The sequence below is a fragment of the Bufo bufo genome, chromosome 4 (assembly GCF_905171765.1).
Source record: "Bufo bufo chromosome 4, aBufBuf1.1, whole genome shotgun sequence".
Lineage (NCBI taxonomy): Eukaryota > Metazoa > Chordata > Amphibia > Anura > Bufonidae > Bufo > Bufo bufo.
In genome coordinates, this window is record NC_053392.1 from 331,919,201 (window position 1) to 331,933,216 (window position 14,016).

Sequence of the window (14,016 nt, forward strand, 5' to 3'; positions counted from 1 at the left end):
CGGACCCATTGAAATGAATGGGTCCGCATCCTATCCTCAAAAAAAAACGCAACGGGCACGTAAAAAAAAATACGGTCGTGTGCATGAGGCCTAAATCTATTACATTATACATTACACTGGGAGAGCTTATTTTTTTATATAGTCCTATCATTAGCACAAGATTTCAGGATTTGTTCATTTGTTAAAATACAGATTGGTTAATGGTTTGGGCTTTATGATATTGCTAATCTGGCTGGGACTCTACCTGCTGTGTCAGTCCAATCTCTGCTTCAAGGATTGCAACAGGTCCACAGCAAGAAAATGGAAACAAGACACCACAGTACATTTACCACTGTGAATATACTTTTAAGCAAATTGCAAAATACAGATCCAAGCCACATGAGAAATCCACTAGCCCTATCACATGGGGTTATCCCATGACTAATGTAAAAAATGAAAATCAGACATTGTATAGTATATGACAATCTCTTTCTAACAAATCTAGAACCAGCCCTGTACCTCACATGGATCCAGAGATCTCCCCATTCATTGCTCTGCTAGATTTATATCAAGCTGGCAGCTGAAGGGAAGTGTCCAGAAGGCAGTTGAAGGATGAAACTGAGCATGTGCGACCATCACAGTGAGCCGGACAAAGAAATAAAGAAAAAAAGGACAAACAGAAGGTGGCGAAGCGATGTACAGATACGTTTTATTGAATAACTCAGTGGCTATGCTAAATGTTTAATTACATGCAATTAGAAAAGTATTCAGATCCAGGTGCTGGTTTAAAACTTCTTCATTTCACTTCTAGCATTCAGCTAGTGAATCAATGGTAAGGGCAACATTTGATGTATTCAATACTCATGCCCTCTTTCAGCTTAGAGACGATTGTTTTGTTTTGAGAAGGTGGATTATGACAGTCCAATTTTGCACAATCATGTGGTCACAAATGCTATGTTGTCAAAACATCTTAAAGGGAAGTATCAATTTTGTAACTGAAAATATGCATCTATTATAAGGTTACCCAATACTATGCTATATAATATAATTAAAGTTACATAATACAAAGGCATTTAGTACATAGTCTCTGTAGTGCATTAGATAAATTATACATGCTGTGAGGGTGTACAAGAGGAACAATTCTAAAACTTGTCATTGTACGGGTTGTCTCACCTCAGACATTGGAGGAATATTGTTAGGCTATGCCAATCATGTCAGATAGGTGTGGGTCCCGCTTCTGGAACCACACCTATTTCTAGAACGGGAACCACCAAAGACAACAAGAATGCACCATGTATGCGCGCCATGCTTTCTTTCCACTTCTATGAGAGTTCTGAAAATAGCTAAGCGAGCATGCTCGGCTATTTTCAGAAGTCTCATAGAAATGAGTGGAGGGTGGCAGCGCATGTGCAAGGCACTTTTATTCACTTTGGGGGTTCCATTCTAGAGATAGGTGTGGTTCTCAGAGGTGGGATCTGCACCTATCTGACATTGGTGGCATATCCTAGCTATATGCCACCAATGTGTGAGGTGACACAACTGCTTGAATATAAATTCTATTATAAAACAAATGTCCAAAGTCTTTCGACAGCAGAATTTGGCACAGATTCTAAACCAGAAAAACACAGGCCATGCGGAATCCCTCTCCAGTTGTTTTCACTAGCAGTCCACACGACACTTCATGCAGCCACAATTTATAGCCACAACTGCATCACAAAATGACATGTCCTTCTTTGGCACAATGTCCAGATAGACGCCACAGAAAACCATGGCGGGTGTCTGCTCGTGGTTTAGCTCTGTTCAATGGAGATAAACTGCAAGTGGGTCTGCGGCATACACAATGAAAAACCACTGTAGTACCTGGAGGGGCTTCTGCCATGGAATGTGTGGTGGATTTTGCCTTTGCTAAATCCACTGTGTGAGCGAGACTTAGAGTGATTTCACACATATATGGGGGAATTTAACAAACCCTGCACTCCAGAAGGCTGGCTACAAAATGTCTCAAAATTGGGCATACAAATTGCATAAATCAATAATACAAGCAACCAGAAGAACAATAGTAGAAGCAACCAGCTTCGGCACCCCACCACCACCACCTACCCGCTAATTAATTATCACTTTGAAAAATGTCTTATTTCCATCTAAGACTGATCATCTCTGCAGGAGCATCATATTAGACGTGTTAAACATGTCAATGCAAGTCTATGGAGAGGGAAGGAGGAGTAGTGAGCAGAAACTCAGAGATAGGCATGAGCAAAGAGAGACTGCACAGCAAAATAGCAAGGTCATAGCTCAGAACAAGTGCTTCATTCACAACCATACAGGTCAGTACTTCTCTGTAATGTCCTCCATGGACTGCTCCTGAGTGACTTTGAAACAGTTAGGAAGGAGATTCTCATGTGTGTGAGAACTGGAGAAACGCACACTAGATATTGAGCAAACACAGAGAAAACTGCTTAAAATGCCAGAAACAAGTGAGATAGTGAACAGAAATAGTATTCTAGACTTCTTGAAAACTGACCTAAAAAGTTCCCCACCTCATAGTGTTCTATGATAAAATCTGTATATACTGTAGGAAGGCGCAAGGGTCCGTCGTTGACGGAAGATACTGTATGTGTCACCGAGGTTCCTTGTAGTGATGAGCTGCATAGGCAATATTCGAATTCGCGATATTTCGCGAATTTTTAGCTGAATATTCGCCATAAATTATCAAATTTGAGAATTCGTGATCTCCAGTCATTGTTTACTTGATTGCGAAAATCGGCAATGTTATATATTCGCAATAAATTTGCAATAAATTTGCGATTAGAATATTCAACACTATTCACGAATATGAATATATAGCACTATATTCAAAATTTTCACAAATTCTCGAAGTGGCGATATTCGTGATTAAAATTAGCGATTTGAATATTCATGCTCAACACTAGTTCCTGGCCTTGGTGAAGTAAGAGCCGGTATTTTCAGGTGTCAACGGCAGCTCATGCTGATTGACACTTTACTGTTTTAGTATAGCTGTATAGCTGATCCGGGACAGCTCTTACTGAGAGTAGGCAAAGTGCTGTGTGGGTGACTACTCCCCACATTCCAGGCCAGGTCTTGACTGGCCTATAAAAAACCCAGCCGGCAGTGTCAGCTGGAAGTGATTACCTCTCTCTGACAGAGGAGCTCTGGCAATCGCTGGTGTGGGAACTGAGCTCTGTGCTGGGCTGGAAAGCTGAGACCTGTGTCTTGGAAGTGCAGGCCACCTAAAGCCTGCATTTGGACTGCTGGAGACAGAACCGCCGACAAGGTGACTTTTTTTTATGCACAAACTTTCTACTCTGTGTGAACAAACACCAACCTTGCAAAGAGTGTTTTTGTTTGACCTTATGTGTGAATAAACACAGACATTTGAATTACAAACTTGTACTTTGCCTCTGTACTGCACCCGCTTATCCCAACTACCAAAGGGAATCCACACAATACATACATCCACTTAACCTCTTAAGGACATAGGGCGTACAGGTACGCCCTTGTGCCCTGGTACTTAAGGACACAGGGCGTACATGTACGCCCTGTGTATTTTCGATCACTGCCGTGCGGCTGGCAGTGATCGGAACCCGGTGCCTGCTCAAATCATTGAGCAGGCACCTAGGCTAAATGCGCGGGGGGGTCCCGTGACCCCCCCCATGTCGGCGATCGCGGCAAACCGCAGGTCAATTCAGACCTGCGGTTTGCTGCGATTTCTGCAGTGCCTAAAAAAAGTTTTATTCACCCCCCCCTGCACCCCCGAATGATTTTTATGGTGGCGGGAGGTGCAGGGGGAGGGTTGTGGGCGGTGCGGGAGGCGGGTGGTGCGGCAGGCGGGATCGCGATCCCCCGCCCGCCTCCCCTTGAAAATTCATTGGTGTTCAGTGGGTATACCAGCGATGCGATGTCAGCCGTTTAACCCTTTCCATACAGCGGTCCGTACGGACCGCTGTATGGAAAAGGTTAACAGCGCAGGGAGCTCCCTCTCCCATCGGGGGGCTGCTGTGCCTTTGCAGCCCCCCGATGGAGAGGGAGAGAGCCCCCAGACAGCCCCCCGAGAGATCCCCTCCTTACCCTTCCCCGTCTGCGAAGTTCTGAGCAGACGGGGAAGGTTCCCATGGCAACAGGACGCCTCTCAGGCGTCCTGCTTTCCATGGTGCTGAACAGATCTGTGCTGAAAGGCATAGATCTGTTCAGTGTAAGTAAAATACAGTGCAGTACAATATATATTGTTCTGTACTGTATTATACAGACATCAGACCCACTGGATCTTCAAGAACCAAGTGGATCTGGGTCAAAAAAAAGTGAATAAAAGTGAAAAAAAAGTAAAAATCAAAAAACACATTTATCACTGATAAAAAATGAAAAAAATAAAATTCCCTACACATGTTTGGTATCGCCGCGTCCGTAACGACCTGATCTATAAAACGGTCATGTTACTTTACCCGAACGGTGAACACCATAAAAATAAAAAATAAAAAACTATGATGAAATTGAAATTTTGCCCACCTTACTTCCCAAAAAAGGTAATAAAAGTGATCAAAAAAGTCGCATGTACGCCAAAATTGTAACAATCAAACCGTCATCTCATCCCGCAAAAATCATACCCTACCCAAGATAATCGCCCAAAAACTGAAAAAACTAAGGCTCTTAGACTATGGAGACACTAAAACATGATTTTTTTTGTTTCAAAAATGAAATCATTGTGTAAAACTTACATAAATAAAAAAGTATACATATTAGGTATCGCCGCGTCCGTATCGCCCGGCTCTATAAAAATATCACATGATCTAACCCCTCAGATGACCACCGTAAAAAAAAAAAAACGGTGTAAAAAAAGCCATTTTTTGTCATCTTACGTCACAAAAAGTGTAATAGCAAGCAATCAAAAAGTCATATGCACCCCAAAATAGATGCCAATCAAACCGTCATCTCATCCCACAAAAAATGAGACCCTACTTAAGATAATCGCCCAAAAACTGAAAAAACTATGGCTCTTAGACTATGGAGACACTAAAACATTTTTTGGGTTTTAAAAATGAAATCATTGTGTAAAACTTACATAAATAAAAAAAATTGTATAATATTAGGTATCGCCGCGTCCGTGACAACCTGCTCTATAAAATTACCACATGATCTAACCTGTCAGATGAATGTTGTAAATAACAAAAAAAAAACGGTGCCAAAAAAGCTATTTCTTGTTACCTTGCCGCACAAAAAGTGTAATATAGAGCAACCAAAAATCATATGTACCCTAAACTAGTACCAACAAAACTGCCACCCTATCCCGTAGTTTCTAAAATGGGGTCACTTTTTTGGAGTTTCTACTCTAGGGGTGCATCAGGGGGGCTTCAAATGGGACATGGTGTAAAAAAAAACAGTCCAGCAAAACCTGCCTTCCAAAAACCATATGGTGTTCCTTTCCTTCTGCGCCCTGCCGTGTGCCCGTACAGCGGTTTACGACCACATATGGGGTGTTTCTGTAAACTACAGAATTAGGGCCATAAATAATGAGTTTTATTTGGCTGTTAACCCTTGCTTTGTAACTGGAAAAAAAATATTAAAATGGAAAATCTGCCAAAAAAGTGAAATTTTGAAATTGTATCTCTATTTTCCATTAAATCTTGTGCAACACCTAAAAGGTTAACAAAGTTTGTAAAATCAGTTTTGAATACCTTGAGGGGTGTAGTTTCTTAGATGGGGTCACTTTTATGGAGTTTATAATCTAGGGGTGCATCAGGGGGGCTTCAAATGGGACATGGTGCCAAAAAAACAGTCCAGCAAAATCAGCCCTCCAAAAACCAAACGGCGCACCTTTCACTCTACGCCCTGCTGTGTGGCCGTACAGTAGTTTACGGCCACATATGGGGTGTTTCTGTAAACAGCAGAGTCAGGGCAATAAAGATACAGTCTTGTTTGGCTGTTAACCCTTGCTTTGTTAGTGGAAAAAATGGGTTAAAATGGAAAATTAGGCAAAAAAATTAAATTCTCAAATTTCATCGCCATTTGCCAATAACTCTTGTGCAACACCTAAAGGGTTAACGACGTATGTAAAATCAGTTTTGAATACCTTGAGGGGTGTAGTTTCTTACATGGGGTCACTTTTAGGGAGTTTCTCCTCTAGGGGTGCATCAGGGGGCTTCAAATGGGACATGGTGTAAATAAACCAGTCCATAAAAATCAGCCTTCCAAAAACCATACGGCGCACCTTTCCCTCTACGCCCTGCTGTGTGGCCGTACAGTAGTTTACGGCCACATATTGGGTGTTTCTGTAAACGGCAGAGTCAGGGCAATAAAGATACAGTCTTGTTTGGCTGTTAACCCTTGGTTTGTTAGTGGAAAAAATGGGTTAAAATGAAAAATTAGACAAAAAAATGAAATTCTCAAATTTCCTCCCCATTTGCCAATAACTCTTGTGCAACACCTAAAGGGTTAACAACGTATGCAAAATCAGTTTTGAATACCTTGAGGGGTGTAGTTTCTTAGATGGGGTCATTTTTGGGTGGTTTCTATAATGTAAGCCTCGCAAAGTGACTTGAGACCTGAACTGGTCCCTAAAAATTGAGTTTTTGTAAATTTCTGAAAAATTTCAAGATTTGCTTCTAAACTTCTAAGCCTTATAACATCCCCAAAAAAAAAAATATCATTCCCAAAACAATTCAAACATGAAGTAGACATATGGGGAATGTAAAGTCATCACAATTTTTTGGGGTATTACTATGTATTACAGAAGTAGAGAAACTGAAACTTTGAAACTTGCAAATTTTTCCAAATTTTTGTTAAATTAGGTATTTTTTGGTGTAAAAAAAATTATTTTTTTGACTCCATTTTACCAGTGTCATGAAGTACAATATGTGACGAAAAAACAATCTCAGAACGGCCTGGATAAGTCAAAGCGTTTTAAAGTTATCAGCACTTAAAGGGACTCTGGTCAGATTTTCAAAAAATGGCCTGGTCCTAAGGTGTAAAAAGGCTGTGTCCTTAAGGGGTTAAAATATAGAGTAGTTCTGACATTATAGATCCCTACTCTAAGAGGAAATTAAAGATACATTAGAAGACAACCTTGTTACAAGCTGTTTTGGAGATGATTACTTGTAAGTTAAGTCTAATTTATGAGTTTATTGACAGATAGTCTATTATACTATTGTATATTCAGTATTAAATGGGTGCTGTTACAGGGTAGGAGTGGTCTACCAATTCCCAATTATCGCATGTGTATATATTTGGGGGCATTGCCCCAACATATATTCTACTACTAAGGACTGAACTTCAGTTCAGTATTAACCACCTCAGCCCTCAGTGCTTAAACACCCTGAAAGACCAGGCCACTTTTTACACTTCTGACCTACACTACTTTCACCGTTTATTGCTCGGTCATGCAACTTACCACCCAAATGAATTTTACCTCCTTTTCTTCTCACTAATAGAGCTTTCATTTGGTGGTATTTCATTGCTGCTGACATTTTTACTTTTTTTGTTATTAATCGAAATTTAACGATTTTTTGGCTAAAAAATGACATTTTTCACTTTCAGTTGTAAAATTTTGCAAAAAAAACGACATCCATATATAAATTTTGCTCTAAATTTATTGTTCTACATGTCTTTGATAAAAAAAAATGTTTGGGTAAAAAAAAAATGGTTTGGGTAAAAGTTATAGCGTTTACAAACTATGGTACAAAAATGTGAATTTCCGCTTTTTGAAGCAGCTCTGACTTTCTGAGCACCTGTCATGTTTCCTGAGGTTCTACAATGCCCAGACAGTACAAACACCCCACAAATGACCCCATTTCGGAAAGTACACACCCTAAGGTATTCGCTGATGGGCATAGTGAGTTCATCGAACTTTTTATTTTTTGTCACAAGTTAGCGGAAAATGATGATTTTTTTTTTTTTTTCTTACAAAGTCTCATATTCCACTAACTTGTGACAAAAAATAAAAAGTTCTATGAACTCACTATGCCCATCAGCGAATACCTTGGGGTCTCTTCTTTCCAAAATGGGGTCACTTGTGGGGTAGTTATACTGCCCTGGCATTCTAGGGGCCCAAATGTGTGGTAAGGAGTTTGAAATCAAATTCTGTAAAAAAATGACCTGTGAAATCCGAAAGGTGCTCTTTGGAATATGGGCCCCTTTGCCCACCTAGGCTGCAAAAAAGTGTCACACATCTGGTATCTCCGTACTCAAGAGAAGGTGGGGAATGTGTTTTGGGGTGTCATTTTACATATACCCATGCTGGGTGAGAGAAATATCTTGGCAAAAGACAACTTTTCCCATTTTTTTATACAAAGTTGGCATTTGACCAAGATATTTATCTCACCCAGCATGGGTATATGTAAAAAGACACCCCAAAACACATTCCCCACCTTCTCCTGAGTACGGAGATACCAGATGTGTGACACTTTTTTGCAGCCTAGGTGGGCAAAGGGGCCCATATTCCAAAGAGCACCTTTCGGATTTCACAGGTCATTTTTTACAGAATTTGATTTCAAACTCCTTACCACACATTTGGGCCCCTAGAATGCCAGGGCAGTATAACTACCCCACAAGTGACCCCATTTTGGAAAGAAGACACCCCAAGGTATTCCGTGAGGGGCATGGCGAGTTCCTAGAATTTTTTATTTTTTGTCACAAGTTAGTGGAAAATGATGATTTTTTTTTTTATTTTTTTTTCATACAAAGTCTCATATTCCACTAACTTGTGACAAAAAATAAAAACTTCCATGAACTCACTATGCCCATCAGCGAATACCTTGGGGTCTCTTCTTTCCAAAATGGGGTCACTTGTGGGGTAGTTATACTGCCCTGGCATTCTAGGGGCCCAAATGTGTGGTAAGGAGTTTGAAATCAAATTCTGTAAAAAATGAAGAGTGAAATCCGAAAGGTGCTCTTTGGAATATGGGCCCCTTTGCCCACCTAGGCTGCAAAAAAGTGTCACACATCTGGTATCTCCGTACTCGGGAGAAGTTGGGGAATGTGTTTTGAGGTGTCATTTTACATATACCCATGCTGGGTGAGATAAATATCTTGGTCAAATGCCAACTTTGTATAAAAAAATGGGAAAAGTTGTCTTTTGCCAAGATATTTCTCTCACCCAGCATGGGTATATGTAAAATGACACCCCAAAACACATTCCCCAACTTCTACTGAATACGGAGATACCAGATGTGTGACACTTTTTTGCAGCCTAGGTGGGCAAAGGGGCCCATATTCCAAAGAGCACCTTTCGGATTTCACTCGTCATTTTTTACAGAATTTGATTTCAAACTCCTTACCACACATTTGGGCCCCTAGAATGCCAGGGCAGTATAACTACCCCATAAGTGACCCCATTTTGGAAAGAAGAGACCCCAAGGTATTCGCTGATGGGCATAGTGAGCTCATGGAAGTTTTTATTTTTTGTCACAAGTTAGTGGAATATGAGACTTTGTATGAAAAAAAAAAAAAAATCATCATTTTCCACTAACTTGTGACAAAAAATAAAAAATTCTAGGAACTCGCCATGCCCCTCACGGAATACCTTGGGGTGTCTTCTTTCCAAAATGGGGTCACTTGTGGGGTAGTTATACTGCCCTGGCATTTTCCAGGGGCCCTAATGTGTGGTAAGTAGGTAAATGACCAGTGAAATCCGAAAGGTGCTCTTTGGAATGTGGGCCCCTTTGCCCACCTAGGCTGCAAAAAAGTGTCACACGTGGTATCGCCGTATTCAGGAGACGTTGGGGAATGTGTTTTGGGGTGTCTTTTTACATATACCCATGCTGGGTGAGAGAAATATCTTGGCAAAAGACAACTTTTCCCATTTTTTTATACAAAGTTGGCATTTGACCAAGATATTTATCTCACCCAGCATGGGTATATGTAAAATGACACCCCAAAACACATTCCCCAACTTCTCCTGAGTACGGCGATACCACATGTGTGACACTTTTTTGCAGCCTAGATGCGCAAAGGGGCCCAAATTCATTTTAGGAGGGCATTTTTAGACATTTGGATACCAGACTTCTTCTCACGCTTTGGGGCCCCTAGAATGCCAGGGCAGTATAAATACCCCACATGTGACCCCATTTTGGAAAGAAGACACCCCAAGGTATTCAATGAGGGGCATGGCGAGTTCATAGAAATTTTTTTTTTTTGGCACAAGTTAGCGGAAATTGATATTTTTTATTTTTTTTCTCACAAAGTCTCCCGTTCCGCTAACTTGGGACAAAAATTTCAATCTTTCATGGACTCAATATGCCCCTCACGGAATACCTGGGGGTGTCTTCTTTCCGAAATGGGGTCACATGTGGGGTATTTATACTGCCCTGGCATTCTAGGGGCCCTAAAGCGTGAGAAGAAGTCTGGAATATAAATGTCTAAAAAATTTTACGCATTTGGATTCCGTGAGGGGTATGGTGAGTTCATGTGAGATTTTATTTTTTGACACAAGTTAGTGGAATATGAGACTTTGTAAGAAAAAAAAAAAAATAATTCCGCTAACTTGGGCCAAAAAAATGTCTGAATGGAGCCTTACAGAGGGGTGATCAATGACAGGGGGGGTGATCAATGACAGGGGGGGTGATCAATGACAGGGGGGTGATCAATGACAGGGGGGGTGATCAATGACAGGGGGGTGATCAGGGAGTTTATATGGGGTGATAACCACAGTCATTGATCACGCCCGTGTAAGGCTTCATTCAGACGTCCGTATGCGTTTTGCGGATCCGATCCATCTATCAGTGCATCCGTAAAAATCATGCGGACATCTGAATGGAGCTTTACAGGGGGGTGATCAATGACAGGGGGGTGATCAGGGAGTCTATATGGGGTGATAACCACAGTCATTGATCATGCCCCTGTAAGGCTTCATTCAGACGTCCGGATGCGTTTTGCGGATCCGATCCATCTATCAGTGCATCCGTAAAAATCATGCGGACATCTGAATGGAGCTTTACAGGGGGTTGATCAATGACAGGGGTGTAATCAATGACAGGGGGGTGATCAGGGAGTCTATATGGGGTGATAACCACAGTCATTGATCACGCCCCTGTAAGGCTTCATTCAGACGTCCGTATGCGTTTTGCGGATCCGATCCATCTATCAGTGCATCCGTAAAAATCATGCGGACATCTGAATGGAGCTTTACAGGGGGGTAATCAATGACAGGGGGGGTGATCAATGACAGGGGGGTGATCAGGGAGTCTATATGGGGTGATAACCACAGTCATTGATCATGCCCCTGTAAGGCTTCATTCAGACGTCCGGATGCGTTTTGCGGATCCGATCCATCTATCAGTGCATCCGTAAAAATCATGCGGACATCTGAATGGAGCTTTACAGGGGGTTGATCAATGACAGGGGTGTGATCAGGGAGTCTATATGGGGTGATAACCACAGTCATTGATCACGCCCCTGTAAGGCTTCATTCAGACGTCCGGATGCGTTTTGCGGATCCGATCCATCTATCAGTGGATCCGTAAAAATCATGCGGACATCTGAATGGAGCTTTACAGGGGGTTGATCAATGACAGGGGGGTAATCAATGACAGGGGGGTGATCAGGGAGTCTATATGGGGTGATAACCACAGTCATTGATCACGCCCCTGTAAGGCTTCATTCAGACGTCCGGATGCGTTTTGCGGATCCGATCCATCTATCAGTGCATCCGTAAAAATCATGCGGACATCTGAATGGAGCTTTACAGGGGGTTGATCAATGACAGGGGTGTGATCAGGGAGTCTATATGGGGTGATAACCACAGTCATTGATCACGCCCCTGTAAGGCTTCATTCAGACGTCCGGATGCGTTTTGCGGATCCGATCCATCTATCAGTGGATCCGTAAAAATCATGCGGACATCTGAATGGAGCTTTACAGGGGGTTGATCAATGACAGGGGGGTAATCAATGACAGGGGGGTGATCAGGGAGTCTATATGGGGTGATAACCACAGTCATTGATCATGCCCCTGTAAGGCTTCATTCAGACGTCCGGATGCGTTTTGCGGATCCGATCCATCTATCAGTGCATCCGTAAAAATTATGCGGACATCTGAATGGAGCTTTACAGGGGGTTGATCAATGACAGGGGTGTAATCAATGACAGGGGGGTGATCAGGGAGTCTATATGGGGTGATAACCACAGTCATTGATCATGCCCCTGTAAGGCTTCATTCAGACGTCCGGATGCGTTTTGCGGATCCGATCCATCTATCAGTGGATCCGTAAAAATCATGCGGACATCTGAATGGAGCTTTACAGGGGGTTGATCAATGACAGGGGGGTGATCAGGGAGTCTATATGGGGTGATCAGGGGCTAATAAGGGGTTAATAAGTGACGGGGGGGGGGTGTAGTGTAGTGTAGTGGTGCTTGGTGGGACTTTACTGAGCTACCTGTGTCCTCTGGTGGTCGATCCAAACAAAGGGGACCACCAGAGGACCAGGTAGCAGGTATATTAGACGCTGTTATCAAAACAGCGTCTAATATACCTGTTAGGGGTTAAAAAAAACACATCTCCAGCCTGCCAGCGAACGATCGCCGCTGGCAGGCTGGAGATCAACTCTCTTACCTTCCGTTCCTGTGAGCGCGCGCGCCTGTGTGCGCGCGTTCACAGGAAATCCGGGCTCACGCGAGATGACGCGTATATGCGTCGCTGAGCGCAGGGCTGCCACCTCCGGAACGCGAATCTGCGTACAGCGGTCCGGAGGTGGTTAAACAATGTGCACATCTGGATTTTAATTATTGAAGAAATAAAGCTTGCATACATTTGCTACTAATGGCTGCTGTATAGTTTCCGTGCAACTATTGCATTCACTGCACCAGACTTGTGATTTATTTGCTTTTGTATAGTCTAATAAATTGACAAAAAGAAAGCATTTAAACCACTAAAAAAGGAGGGGAGCCAGGAAGCACTGAAAAATTATAAGGAAAAAAATTGAATATGTAGAAGACAAATAAAAGCCGCCAAACTAGAGATCGAGAGATTAATTGCCAAAGAGAGCAAAACTAACTCTAAAATGTTCTTTAATTATATAAATGGTAAAAAGTATAAATCTGAAGGTGTCGGCCCTCTACAGAGCAATGAGGGGGGAGTTGCAGAGAGCAACGAGGAGAAAGCAAAGCTATTAAATATTTTTTTCTCCACTGTATTCACTGAGGAAAATATACTGTCAGATGAAATGTAGAATGTAAAAGTAAATTCCCCATTAAAAGTGCCCTGTCTGACCCAGGAAGAAATACAACAGCGACTTAAAAAGATTAAAATAGACAAATCGCCAGGACCAGATGGCAGACACCCCCGTATCCTAAGAGAATTAAGTAATGTCATAGCCAGACCCTTATTTCTGGTATTCACAGACTCTATACTAACAGGGAATATTCCACAGGAATGGCGCATAGCAAATGTGGTGCCAATATTCAAAAAGGGTGCAAAAACAGAGCCTGGAAACCATAGGCTGGTAAGGTTAACATCTGTTATGGGTAAACTGCTTGAAGGTTTTCTAAGAGATGCTATCTTAGAGCATATAAGCAAAGAACGCCATATCAGCATGGCTTCATGAGGGATCGGTCATGTCAAACTAATTTAATCAGTTTTTATGAGGAGGTAAGTTCTAGACTTGACAGTCGTATCTCTGGACTTCTCCAGAGCATTTGACACTGTACCACATAAAAGGTTAGTATATAAAATGAGATTGCTCAGACTGGGAGAAAATGTCTGTATGTGGGTAAGTAACTGGTTCAATGATAGAAAACAGAGGGTGGTTATTAATGATACACACTCAGATTGGGTCACTGTCACTAGTGGAGTTCCTCAGGGGTCAGTATTGGGCCCTATTCTCTTCAATATATTTATTAATGCTCTTGTAGAAGGCTTGCACAGTAAAATATACATTTTTGCAGATGACACTAAACTGTGTAAAGTAATTGACAAGCAAGAGGACCGTATACTGCTACAGATGGATCTGGATAAATTGGAGGCTTGGGAAGAGAAGTGGCAGATGAGTTTTAACACTGACAAATGTAAGGTTATGCACATGGGAAGGAATAATGC